Below are 13271 nucleotides of genomic sequence, written 5' to 3'. Positions count from 1 at the left end.
AACAAGCAATGGGGAAAAGATTCCCTGTTTAATAAATGGTGTTGGGAAAACTGGCTAGCCATGTGCAGAAAGCAGAAACTGGACCTCTTCCTGACACCTTACACTAAAATTAACTCCAGATGGATTAAAGACTTAAATGTAAGACCTAACACCATAAAAACCCTAGAAGAAAATCTGGGCAAAACCATTCAAGACATAGGCGTAGGCAAGTACTTCATGACCAAAACACCAAAAGCATTGGCAACAAAAGCCAAAATAGACAAATGGGACCTAATCAAACTCCACAGCTTCTGCACAGCAAAAGAAACAGTCATTAGAGTGAATCGGCAACCAACAGAATGGGAAAAAAATTTTGCAGTCTACCCATCTGACAAGGGGGTGATATCCAGAATTTACAAAGAACTAAAACAGATCTACAAGAAAAAAACAAACAAGCCCGCTAAAAAGTGGGCGAAGGATATGAACAGACACTTTACAAAAGAAGACATACAGGAGGCCAACAAACATATGAAAAAATGCTCATCATCACTGGTCATTAGAGAAATGCAAATCAAAAGTACATTGAGATACCATCTCATGCCAGTTAGAATGGCAATCGTTAAAAAATCTAGAGACAACAGATGCTGGAGAGGATGTGGATGTGGATAAATAGGAATACTTTTACACTGTTTGTGGGAGTGTAAATTAGTTCAACCATTGTGGAAGACAGTGTAGCGATTCCTTAAGGGCCTAGAAATAGAAATTCCATTTGGTCCAGCAATCCCATTACTGGGTATATATCCAAAGGATTATAAATCATTCTACTATAAGGACGCATGCACAAGAATGTTCATAGCAGCACTGTTTACAATAGCAAAGACCTGGAACCAACCCAAATGCCCATCAATGATAGACTGGACAGAGAAAATGTGGTACATATACACCATGGAATATTATGTAGCCATCAAAAATGATGGGTTTGTGTCCTTTGTAGGGACATGAATGAACCTGGAAACCATCATTCTCAGCAAACTGACACAAGAGCAGAAAATCAAACACTGCATATTCTCACTCATAGGCAGGTGTTGAACAATTAGAACACATGGACACAGGGAGGGGAGCACTACACACTGGGGTCTGTTGGGGGGAAATGGGGGAGGGACAGAGGTTGTGGAGTTGGGGAGAGATAGCATGGGGAGAAATGTCAGATATAGGTGAAGGGGAGGAAGGCAGCAAATCACACTGCCATGTGTGTACCTATGCAACAATCTTGCATGGTCTTCACATGTACCCAAAAACCTAAAATGCAATAAAAAAAAAGAGAGAAAAAATTTAAAAATAAAATAAGCATGGAATGTCAAATAAATAAATAAATAAATTATGCCATATACCTTTCTCTTACTTGGTTGTTAATTATTTTATTTTTATTACGTTAATGGTTAGTCTAGAGCAGTCACCCCCAAACTTTTTACACAGGGGGCCAGTTCACTGTCCCTCAGACCATTGGAGGGCCATCACATACTGTGCTCCTCTCACTGACCACCAATGAAAGAAGTGCCTCTTCCTGAAGTACTGCGGGGGGCTGGATAAATGGCCTCAGGGGGCCACATGCAGCCCGCAGGCTGTAGTTTGGGGATGCCTGGTCTAGAGATTGCCATATGCATCATTATCTGATTAGTGTATAAAATAAAAAGGCCTTGAAAAACTTTAATATACTCCTTTCCCCCTCCTGTATTATGGTTTTCATGAATTTTCACTCCACAGGTGTTTCACACCTCATGAGATAAGATCACTATTTTAAACAGTAAATATTTCAATAGATTTTTCTACTTAATTACTCTTTCAGAGAAATTAAGTAGAAAAATGTTCATTATAAGCCTTTTTCTTCTGTCTGAAAATCTCCCTTTAGTTTTTTCTCTAGTAAAGGTCAGCTGGCCATAAATTGTGCAAGGTTTTGCTTGACTAAAAAAAAAATTTATTTCACATTTATTTCCGAAGAATTTTTTGGTGGATATAGAATTCTAGGTTTTGAGTTTTTTCTTTTAAGATACCATTTGACTGGTTTTGGAAATCTGTTGTCTGTTTTGTCATTACCACTTTGATGGTCATCTGTCTTTAATCTTTGCCTACTTTGAGTATCTTTTACTTATCTTTAGTTTTCTGCAGTATTATTGTGATAAACCAACTGTTATGGGTTGAATTGTCTCCCCACAAAAACATACGGTAAAGACCTAACCCCCAGAATATCAGAATGTGACCTCATTTGTAAATATTTTCTTTCCTGAATTAGTCAAGTCAAAATGAGGCCATTATTCCCTATTCAATAAATCGTGCTGGGATAACTGGCTATCCATATGCAGAAGATAGATACCAGACCCCTTCCTTATGCCATATACAAAAATCAACCTAAATTGGATTAAAGAGTTAAATATCAAATGCAAAACTATTAAAATACTGTAAAATAACTTAAGAAATATCATTCTGGACATAGAAACTGGCAAAGATTTCGTGACGAAGATGCCAAAAGCAATTACAACAAAAGCGAAAATTGACAAATTTGTTTTCATTAAAGTAAAAAACTTCTGCATAGCAAAAGAAACTATCAGTGGCATAAACAGACAACCTACAGAATGGGAAAAAATATTTGCAAACTATGCTTCCAATATCCAGAATCTATAAGAAACTTAATTATACAAGCAAAATAACAAACAACTTTATTTAAAAGTGGCAAAGAACATCAACAGTTTTCAAAAGAAGACACACATGAAGCCAACAAGCATATGAAAAAAATACTCAATATCACTAATCATCGTTAATTAAAATTATAATGAAATATTATCTCATATCAGTCAGAATGGCTATTTTTAAAAAGTCAAGAAATAACAGATACTGACGTGGTTGCAGAGAAAAGGAAATGTTTACATAATGTTGGTGCGAGTGTAAATTAGATTAACCATTATGGAAAGCAGTATGGTGATCCCTCCAAGAGCTAAAAACAGAACTACTATTCAAACCAGCAATCGAATTACTGGGTATATACCCAAAGGAATATAAATTGTTGTACCAGAAAGATATCCACATGTATGTTAGTCACAGTGCTATTCCCAATAGCAAAGACATGGAATCAATATAAATGCCCATCAGTGGTAGACTGGAAAAAGAAAATGTGGTACATATATACCATGGAATATTATGTAGCCACAGAAAGAATGAGATTACATCCTTTGAAAAATATGGATGGAGCTGGAGGCTATTACCCTGAGCAAACTAACACAGGAACAGAAAACCATATACCACAAGCTCTCATTTTTAAGTAGGAGCTAAATAATGATAGCAAATGGACACAAAGGAGGGAACACAGACACAGGGGCCTGCTTGAGAGAGAAGGGTAAGAGGAGGGAGAAGATCAGAAAAAAAGCAACAATCAGGTATTGTTCTTGGTACCTGGGTGATGATGTAATCTGTACACCAAACCCCCATGATACAAGTTTATCTACGTAAAGAACCTGCACATGTAACCTGGAAACTAAAGTTTTTTGTTTTTTGTTTTTTTAAATGAGCTGATTAGGATTACGGTGATTAGGATGTCTTGTGTCCTTCTAAGAAGGGGTAATTTGAACACAGCGACAGACAGACATGAGGAAGATGACATAAAGACACACAGGAAGATCGTCATGCGAAGATGAAAGATTGTAGTGATGCGTCTACAAGTCAAGAGGCAGTTGAGGCTACCAGAAGCTAGGAAGGACATAAGGAACAATTCTTTCTTCAGTGCCTTCAGAGGGCATATGACTCTACCATTATTTTAACTTCACATTGTTGGCTTTCAGAACTTTAAGACAAGAAATTTGCAATGGTTAAAGCAACCCAGTTCGTAGTACTCTGGTACAGCAGCTCTAAAAAATTAACACACCCAGGTATAGATTTCTTTACCTATTTCTTGCCTATTACAAGGGCTAGCTAGGATTGCCAGTGTACCATCAGTGCTAAGCAGTTATCTCATTTGGGAACTAGAGCATTTGGGAATTTAGAACTTGATGTCAGGCAAATTTGGGGAAATTTTCAGACATTATCTCTTCACATATTCCTTCTATTCTATTCTCTCATTTCTCTCATTCTAAGAAGCTGGTGTGATTTAGACTTCCTCTCCACAACCTGTGTATCTCTCATATTTCTTCTGTGTTTTTCATTATTTTTGGTTCTTTGTGTGCTTCAATCTGGGTATTTTCTAATAATCTATTTCTAATTAACTAATTATCTAATCTGTTATATCTGTTAAAATATATCCATCTATTAAATTCTATTAATGTTAGTTATTATAATTTTTAGTTCTAGATTTCCATGCTGTTCTACTTTATAGATTCCAGTTATCTGAATAACTAGAATTTTTTGAATATATTATTTTCAAGTCCATATCTTACCTATATCTTAAAATTCTAACTTGTGATTCCCTTTCTATTGTCTATTTTTCCTCCTGGTTTTCAATTATTCAGTCTTGTTCCCTGCCTTCCCTGAAAACCTTTGACTGAATGTTGGATATTTCTTGCAAAAAAAATTATAGTGACACGACATGCTATTGTCTTTCTTCAGGTAGACAGGTAGAGTACTGGCATATAAGCTTGATGAAGTTGGGACTGGTCTATTTCAGGTTAGCTTTTACTTCTTGAGTACAGCCCTTCTAGGTGTCTTTTTTTTTTTTTTGAGACAGAGTTTCGCTCTCGTTACCCAGGCTGGAGTGCAATGGTGCGATCTCAGCTCACCGCAACCTCCGCCTCCTGGGTTCAGGCAATTCTCCTGCCTCAGCCTCCTGAGTAGCTGGGATTACAGGCACACGCCACCATGCCCAGCTGATTTTTTGTATTTTTAGTAGAGACGGGGTTTCACCATGTCGACCAGGATGGTCTCGATCTCTTGACCTCGTGATCCACCCGCCTCGGCCTCCCAAAGTGCTGGGATTACAGGCTTGAGCCACCGTGCCCGGCCTTCCAGGTGTCTCATTTAAAGCCTGGGATATTCACCTGGGCTCCTCTCTCTTGATGTGCTCTCAATGCTAATCATTGATTCTCTGGTACAATGAGACTGCCAAAGTCTCCGAGAAATTTTTGGCCTCTGAGCAGAAGTTTTTTGCATTATTTCGGAGAGTACTGCCTGCCAAATGCATTGCTTTGGGGTAAATTAATATCTCTAGCGGAAACTGTGCAACAAAGTTTCAGGTTCACCTCTCTGGGTTTCCTATTCTTTGGGATTTTTCTTCCTCAGAATCATGGTTGTCTTGATAGCTCTGAACTCCAAGGTTTTTCTCCCTAGCCCTGTGAGTCTGCCAAAGGCTCTAGGCTGCCACTTTCTGTTTATCAGTAAAGCCATAAATGCCAAGCTCAGTTCAATGCAATTCACTTCTCTTCAGGATCTTGGCCCTTAATGCTGGTTGCTTTAGTTTCTTTCTGATGCTTTCAAATAACCTCTTTGCTTCTCTCCCCCAACCCCTACACCTAATTCATAAATTTCCTGGTGGAAGGTTTTGCTAGTAGCAGCAATAGTATCATAGCCAGATACAGGAATGGTTCCTGTTCTTACTGAATTCTATAAAAATGGAGATGGTGATTTGTGTCTTGGATCTGAAGGTACTTTAACCTGGAAAAAGGAAAATCAGCAAAAGAAAAAAAAATAAGAAGAAAATGAATAATTTAGAAAGATACTTGTCAAATCTTCATTGAGTAATCAATTTGCAGCAGGAATAGTTTAGTAAAAGAGGAAATATAAAAGAAAGGAAGGAAGGAAGGAAAGGAGGGAGGCAGGGAAAGAAGGAAGAGAGAGGAAGAGGAGGGATAAAGGAGAACACCTCTGCCCCCATGAGTCTTTTGTTCTAGTACATTCAAATAGATTGGTAGGTAAGTAAAAATTTACAAGATAATGATAACTGCTATTGAGAGAATTAAAATAAGGTAGAGACTGTAGAATGACTACTTTAGATTAAGAGGACAGGGAGTAGAGAAAGGCTTTCTGATGGATCATATTCAAGCTGAGATCCTAATGACATCTGAAGTTTAAGGGGAATAACATTTTAAATAAGAAGGATACCTAATGCAAAGGTAAGCCCCAACCCAAAAATGAGCAAGGTAAATCTAACTATTAATGTCAATAATTGTTGTGTGACACTTTTTATTTCTCCACTGCCTGATTCCCTCACCAGTTCCTACTACTCAAGAAACCAACAGGGAGCTGACTGACTAGGGAGACTGGAAAATGCAGTTTGTAGACTCTTCACCCCAACAGTACAGAACAGAGTACAGATGAATAAACATGGACTGAGAAACAACAAATTAAAAACCAGCACAGTCTACCTTTTTGGCTCCTCATGCCTTTCCACACTTAATTTAAGCTTCTAAACAGTGACAATAGCAATGTCATGTTTACCCCATGTAAGATTCAACCATCCTTTATGCAAATGAAGATTCTCTCCACCTCTTTTCAAAAAGATTGACATAATGTCTCAGAAATTGTTTCTATCTTCAGGTTATATTATTTTATAGGTGGTTAAGTCACAATCCCAAATTATTCTGTAATCTAAAGACTGTATTTTAAAATTAAACACAATCCATACCTCTTACATAAAACAGTGAGAAGGGAGAAGAAAAAACATTTAATCTATACTTAACAAACACGAAGAAATTCTGTAACTAGCTAGATACGCAGCCATTACAGCTTCCTCTCACTCCTTGTCTCCATGTTTTTCTTACCCTGAACCATTATCACAATTTGTTAGAATTCTTTATTTGGGAGTAAACCAAACTGTCATTTCTGAAGGGCGTAAATTCTATCTATATTTGGTAGTTGAGGTCTCTATTAAATTAGGGCATGGAAACACAGAATATGGGTGAATATGGACTGAGACACCCTCAGAAACCCCTGAGTTTCAGATGTATTTTCCTCTGTTATACTGTGGCAAAGCAATTACTTTTCCTTTTGATAGTCAGGATCAATCAACATAACCACAAAGTGGACTGTTTCTCTACCTGTTGGTTTTGTGGCATAAGTACTAGGTGTCAGCCTTAAGTTTCAGTTTCATCAAATTATTGTTGTTTCTCGGGCAAAGGCATACCTCCAGTGAGAACCAAGACTTTCAAATCCACATAGCCCAAAGGTATAGGGCCAGAAAGTGGAAGTTTTGCATTGTATGCTACCTCAGTATCAATCCCCCATTAGTCCTGTGCTGAGAAGGGTTCAGAGGAGACATGGAGGACTGTATCAGGGAGAGAGATACTGACACTGTTGAAAAGCTATGTCATATTTGTCCTCTGTGGGCCAGGTGTGATGGTAGGAGGCCTTGCCTTTGATAATTTCAGTTGGGATGATGGGATCCCAGAGAGGCAAGCTCCACATAGCAGCAGACAATGTAGGCACAACCATAACAGGCAGGAAAAATAGAGTGGCATCCCGAGTGTGGCACACAGAATTCAGATGGATCACTGGAGATTACTAATTGATCATGCTTTCCCTAGAAATAAACACCACATAGTAGCAGTGCTTACCTACAGATGGTCCCTGGCATACAATGGTTTGATTTAAACTTTTTAGACATTACGATGATACAAATGCTATTACACATTCAGTAGAAACCCTACTTCAAGTACCTATACAACCACTTGTTTTTCACTTTCAGTACAGTACTCAATAAATTATAACATAATTAACGCTTTATTATAAGATAGGCTTTGTGTTAGGTGATTGTGCCAAAATGTAAGCTAATGTAAGTGTGCTGAGCACATTTGAGGTAGGTTACACTAAGCTATGATGTTTGGTAGGTAAGGTGTATAAATGCATTTTCAACTTACATTTTTCAGTGGAATTATTGGGACATAACTTCATCATACGTTGAAGAGTATTTGTGTATCTTTCAGTGTTTACAAGCATTTCTTAAATCTCAAATGTGAAGCAATTATTATTAAAAAAAAAAAAAAAAAAAGGTGTAAAGAAATCTGACCGGAAAGAAGTTAGGAAGAATAACTAAGTTTTAGTCATGACTGCACTGTGGACTTCGTCATGACCTTGGGCAAGAGGCTTCTTTTGGGGACCTCATCTTTTGTAATTATAAAATAAGAATAACAAGATAATTTAAAAGATAATAATAGCTGGGTGTTTATTGAGCACCTACAATGCACCAAATACTATTTTAAACACAACATCCATCATCTCATCCAATCCTCTTATGACATGTGTCCTATTATTCAACTCATCTTGCAGATGAGACAATTAAAACACAGAGAAGTTAATACTCCATCCAAGCTTTGACAGTTTGTAAGTGGCAGTCCAGGGTCTTAAATCTACACACTTAATGCCACTAAGTCATGTATGAAGCCTCTTTAATCTCAGTTTCAATGTCTGCGGTTTTCTTTTAAGTCTCAAAATGGCCCAACTTGATCCCCAGAAATGACCAATTTTAGGGAACAGAAACCAGCTTTCTGCAAGTGGGCTGATTGTGTAACTTAACTCAGGTGGACTAAATTGGCTATAAATTTTTTTACCAGGCATCTATGCCCTACAGGCTTCTGGGCACTAGAACAAAAATAACAAAGTGCATAATGATCACAACAGGGACAACGTGCCCAAACAAATCTGTGTGTGCCAAAGCACAGGAGAGAGGAAAAGAAATAGTTTCCTATCAGCACCACTGATCATTCTGGGAGACTACTTTGTAAATGGTTGCCAAAGCAGAAAGAGGGTGATAGTGGGTGGGAAGGCTGGGGGTTACAGGGTGTCACAGAATGGGAAGGCACTGGCCTAGACGTGGGACACTCACGCCCCAGTCCTGCCTGTGACTCTAAACTACTTCACAACATTGAACTTGTTATCATCTTCACTGGATATGAGAACTAAAGGAATCATCAGTTTGAAATTCCAGATTTTACAGATGAGAAAATGGAGGTACAACGAAGTGCAGCCAAACCTCCGTTCAACTAATCCAAATCCCCAGGTTTGTTTCTGTCCACACTATGCCAGTTTATCAGCCTAAGGCTACTCACTATTCCAAGCATCAATTTTCCCATCTGTAGAATGGGAGTCACCTGACATACTCGACCCATCTGCTATAGGGGATTACACAAGACTAACTGAGGTAACATGAGAATGGTCTTAAAAGTGCCACTGGTCTGAGGAATTTGGAATGCAACATTTTCCTTCTCACTGGGTAACCATTTCTACGGACTGTAGCAAGAGTGCCCTAAGGGTCTCCAGAAACAGACTTGGAGTTAAAGAGAAGACACACATCATTTAAGGTCAACCAACAAGTTAGAACGAAGAGGGATAGAATGGAAGTATGGGAAATTTTAAGGAGATGGTGAAAAAGAAACTCATAAAAAGTAATTTGGCAAACCACAAAATTTTATCCACAGAGACAAATTGATCACTCTACTGCTTGCATCCCTTAAGCTCACACCAGACACAGCACGTCATGATGCACCAGGTGAGTGATCTGCAATAAAAAAGGAAGCAAGCAAAGGTATTTTAAGTTGGGCTGTTTTGCAGCCCACAGACTTTCTGCTAATGTGTCCTGTGTCCTCCTCAGCCTGGACACGACTGTCCCACATGGCCTGGTCATCCCTGATGGATATAGTCAGCCAACTTTTAAATAATGGTGCATCTTGGCTCAGGTGTTCTCATTTACTGTGCAACTACTTTTTGCTTAGCTATCATTCAATGCTTATTATGAGCCCAAGATTGCACCCAGTGCTTTGTGTGTATTACCTTATTTAACTCTCCCAACAGCACGATGAAGTAGGTCATTGAATGCTTTTGAGATGCTAATATAATTCTTATTTACCAAGCAAATATCCTGAGCCCAGAGAGGAACCAGCAAGTGGAGGAGCCTGGTCTGAAACCAAGACAGTCTGAACCTAGAGTCTGCACTTTTAACACCCTGAAATTTTGCCATCTTGTTTCACTGCCTTGAGCTATAACTTCAAGCCAGTTGTGCAAAAGAATGAATCTCTTGAGTTACTTTCCAAGCACTGTTTTTTACAAATATTTAAGAAGCTCTCACATTGATGAGACATTAACCTTATTCCATATAGCTTTAAAAGTTAAAATGAGACTCAATGGCTGAAAAAACCTAGCCCAATTTTAGCTTACTGTAGAGAAGACTTATGTTTTCATGGAAGTGGTCCAAAGAATGGAAATAGCTATTTTATGAGTGTGGCAAGTAGAAATTATTGTTTAAGCAGAGAGTGTCAGAGACCACCTGTTAAAGATTGCTGCCACGCTGAGGGGGAATTTCCATTTTGAAGCTCCTAAAGTCATGGCTACTCTGAAATCTCACAATTTTATGACCAGTAGGTCTGAATAAAGAATAAGTAACATCTTTTTTCAAGCATGGCCTTCTGTGGTGATTCTACACCAAGGATGATCTGAACAATCTCCTAAAATGAGAATTGAGAAATAAACTAATTCTGTGTATTGAGAAAGGGAATACTTCTTCTGGGTTTGATCTATTTTAAAGCCATCATGCTATTCTCTGTCTGAAAACTATTTTCTATCTCAGTTACTAAATTTATTCCTTCTTCATGGGCCATTTCAGGTTTCACCTCCTCCACAAAGAGCTTCTCTGGGCCATCCCAGGCCTTGACACTACCCTCTCCTCAAATTCTTGCAATACTTTTTCTTCTCCAAAAGTCAGTACCTTCCTACTTGCAGGGAAAAAAAAAAAAAAGCACTGTAGGTGCTGTCAGGTTTCAGAAGAATCAATGACCATTCAGAAAAAGATACTCAATAACTTGAAAGAGAAATGTGGCCTGGAGCTAAATCCTAAAACACTGACTGTCATCAAGGAGGGTGAGGAATATGTCTGATCTTCTGATGGTGCCTCAGCAGTTAGCACAGAAGCTAGCACACTGTAGATGCTAAAAGCATTTCTCAAAGGAAAAAGAGGGGAAGGAAGGGAAGCCCTATGTTTCGATTCAAAACATCCATTTTTCAAATTGAGGATGGTGCTTAATATGGCAATACTCACATGCAGTATTATTTGACTACAAGTTGGGGGTGTTTAAAAAGCTTACACATTATTAGATCAGTCACATTTATACATCTATGAAATCAATATGAGACAATCCAAGCTGGCTCTACTGCGATGAACAAAGTACAGGTAGAATTCAAGATAACCTGTTTTAAGATACCTTGCCAAAAGAAGATAATGAAAGGTCTAAATATCATGTCAAATTAGATTCACCTGAGGCAAATAGGTATCTCTACCCAGAAGACGAGAAAATTAAAAGAAAATACAAATAATTAAGACTCTTACATGAAAGAGAAAAAAGAGAGGTGACTCTAAAGGACAGAATTAAGATGACTTGTTAGAAACTGTGAATACATCTATTTTGCTGCACATAAGAAAGGGCTTTCCAGTAAGCACAAAGGGTCTAATCCACAAAGAAATAACTTACTGTTTTCCGCAACTTCAAAGCCTAGTGGAGTTCTTCATTCATGGTAGAAGAAGGAAGAAAGGAAGAAGGGAGGGAGGGAAAGAAGGAAGGAGGGCAGGAAGAAGGGAGGGAGGGAAAGAAGGAAGGAGGGCAGAGGAATGGAGGGCAGAAGGAGGAAGGGAGGGAGAGGAGAAAGGAGGAAGTGGCCCTCTCAACTCACGGCTGGAGCCAGCCCTTTCTACTCTAAATAGATCAGGATTTCTTGCTAAAACCACATCACCTGCCCTTCCCCGGAAAGTCTCCTCAATCACCACCTGGTCCAAATTTGCTTGAAACAGACTCTTTCACAGTGAAATTCCACTTAAAATTTGACCTACGTCTCTGAAAGGCAGACCATGATGAAAGTGTTCATTTTCCTAACTAGAAAAAAAAAAAAAAAAAGCTTGAAATTTCTCACGTATATTTTTTGTTCTTTTATATTATAAATGTTAGACATAACACAGTTTCAGCATCTGCCAGCAAAATTAAAAAATAAAAATATGTAAACCATTGTGCAATCAAATTCAGTCAAAATAAGGAAAGATGAGAGAAGGACACATAACAATTTTGAATAGAAACATGTTTTTTAAACCTTAAATTTCAATATTTGATATATCTTTGTTGAGTAAATTTGTTTGTTCATCCTTAGAGGTTTCATATAGTCTAGTCCTGAGTCTAATCAGAAATTCCTGTTACATTTAAAAGAGTTTTGTAACAACTTGTTTTTTTTAGATTTTAATGACAAAAAACACAAAATGGCCATTCTGTAACCGTCACTTAATCCATCTTGGTCATATGCTTTAACTATGCGTCATCCCTTTCGGTTAACCCCGATTGACTTGATGTCTGACTTATCCTTTAAGATGATCTAAAGAACAACCTGAGAGTTGCTGGAATCAGGAAATCTGGGTATTAGTCCCAGATCCACTACCTCGTAAAGGTCTGGCCTTGGGCAATTCCCGCAGCTCTACTGAACTCCAATTTTCTCAGATGTAAAATGAGATAAAATTATTACCCCATTTTACCTATCTGACTTATTGCCAAATTATCTGAGATATCCTATATGAACATGCTTTAGTGATCTATAAAGACATTTTTTTTTTTTTTTTTTTTTTTGAGATTGATTTCACTCTTGTTGCCCAGGCTGGAGTACAGTGGTGTGATATTGGCTCACTGCAACCTCTGCCTCCCGGGTTCAAGCCATTCTCCTGCCTCAGCCTCCCAAGTAGCTGGGATTACAGGTGCCCGCCACCATGCCTGGCTATTTTTTGTATTTTTAGTAGAGACGGACTTTGCCATGTTGGCCAGGCCGGTCTCAAACTCCTGTACTCAGGTGATCCACCCACCTCGGCCTACCAAAGTGCTGGAATTACAGGCATAAGGCACCATGCCCAGCCTGTAAAGACTTTTAAATAGCATAGACATCCTTATCCTTCACAAGTTTATGAGCAAACAAAAATATCCTTAATTCATTCTCAAAGAGCAAGCTGGGATTGGGTTCCTTCTCAAATTCACAAGATCTCCACAGACACAACCACTGCTGTGCCTGCAGAGTGGCTAGAATCATCACAGAGAGATGGCAATGCAACTGAGCCCCATTGATGGGTATTTTGTTTTCTGGCAGAACGAAAGTAATAGCAACATCCAATTTGCAATAGTGTATTTCCTAAACTTCTGCTTTCTATATGTTTTGTCACTATGTATAGTTCAAAGTATAATTGCAGCCTATGTGGGCTTTGTACACCCTGGAAATCTGAGAAGGACCATGAATTATAAAGCTACTTTTATGATACCCTTATAAGGCTACTTTTATGATTATTTCATAATGACATAATGCATGGG

At 38.4% G+C, this 13271-nt stretch overlaps 1 long non-coding RNA gene across 1 annotated transcript in view; it reads right to left on the bottom strand.

The window, feature by feature from the left end:
- The window catches only part of LOC141580789 (uncharacterized), a 185635-nt gene extending 174091 nt beyond the window's left edge, over positions 1-11544 (bottom strand). The window contains exon 1 of the long non-coding RNA XR_012513112.1: positions 11412-11544. This is a non-coding gene — a long non-coding RNA (uncharacterized LOC141580789). The remainder of the gene's footprint in view (positions 1-11411) is intronic.
- Between the last annotated feature and the right edge of the window lie 1727 nt (positions 11545-13271).

The sequence above is a fragment of the Saimiri boliviensis genome, chromosome 13 (assembly GCF_048565385.1).
Source record: "Saimiri boliviensis isolate mSaiBol1 chromosome 13, mSaiBol1.pri, whole genome shotgun sequence".
NCBI classification, from domain to species: domain Eukaryota; kingdom Metazoa; phylum Chordata; class Mammalia; order Primates; family Cebidae; genus Saimiri; species Saimiri boliviensis.
The sequence above is the reverse complement of the archived record's forward strand: the minus strand, read 5'-3'. Positions and strand labels throughout refer to the sequence as shown.